Below are 1410 nucleotides of genomic sequence, written 5' to 3' on the forward strand. Positions count from 1 at the left end.
CACTCTTTACATGTTGTATGTGATGGAGCTCGATCACCATAACCTTCTTCAAGTAATCGATGAACTTCTGCTACACTTTTTTTCAAATCAAAATAGTGCAAAAGCACATGTCGAAAAAACACTTTATCGCGTTCCATTTTTCACAAAGCAAAAGAAATTGTTGTTTAGGAAAATAATTGTGTATGCTGACTGAATGTTATCGAGAAATGTCGAAATTAATCACAAACTACCTGTTTCGTTAGTAATGACTACTAGAACTGTTTGCATTGCCATCTAACATTTGCGGGCGGAAACTAAGTTAAGGTCCTAATATATAACCGCGACTCCGTGCACCGCGGGTCTCTTCTCTTGGACTTCACTACTCTTGGACTTCTCTTACTCTTGTACTTCTACTGAGGAAAAATCCAAGTACCCTAAGAGTTCAGCTACTCAACTCTCTGTGCTTATTGCTGTATTCATCGTGCGATCGTCCGCAACCCTCACACACGAACACCAGGTTCTATTCAGACGAGGATCGAAAGGGGCCCAACTGAGAAATCCAGCAACAGTTACTCTCTCCTCCAAAACGCACATCAACAGTAAGTTATAGTTTGTTACTCGTTTTCTTCAATATCAAAACTTTAACTCCGGGTAGCTCGCGTACAGTATTTGTCCCGGATTACGCACAGGTTGCTTCCTAGACTCCTGGAACAGCAAAATTTACCACCCTTCCCACCTCACTTGGCGGTTCTCCTTTTTTCCTTCTCAAAATCTGCCTTCTCGTCCAGCACCTCCACCTATTCCTCCATCTTCCCTCACGACCTACTTTTCACCCTCTTTACCTCCCAATGATCCTGAGTATTAACCCAGAAGTCCATACACACACACACACAAACACACACGCGCGCGTACTTTGTCTCCGTGCTAGTAGTTAATAAAAATTGTAACAACCCCGCGAGGAAAATAAATGTAATCGTTAAGAATTACCTAAATTCTAATTCAAATTATATCACAATTTCTTTTCGAATCCTTCCCTTTTCCCCCTTCATTTCTCTTATCCGCTCTCGGTCCGTCCGCGATAAAGAGATTCAGTTCTCTGATCGAAAAAGGACCACTCGTCGTACGTCGGTACACGCGTAAAGCGATCCTTCTGGTCGCTGACTCGTAACTCGACCTGCTAGTACGATCGAGGCTTTACGTCGTGTTGCGTTCTCTACCAGGACGTAACATCCAGACGTAACAATTTCTTAATTAAAAAAAATATTTGTTAGATTTTAGAAAATATACAGGATGTCTCAGAACAATCTACGAAGCTCTCGTGAGAACGTAGAGCTAGTTAAAATAAATATAAAAGTCTTATACCTTTTTGCGATATTCGTAATAGTAACCGAGAAATTAATTAGAGTAAAGGCACCAAAAGCGACATACCAC

Source organism: Odontomachus brunneus, unplaced genomic scaffold (genome assembly GCF_010583005.1).
Source record: "Odontomachus brunneus isolate Ranch 3 - 2012 unplaced genomic scaffold, Obru_v1 Obru_scaffold_061, whole genome shotgun sequence".
In the NCBI taxonomy this organism is placed as follows: Eukaryota; Metazoa; Arthropoda; class Insecta; order Hymenoptera; family Formicidae; genus Odontomachus; species Odontomachus brunneus.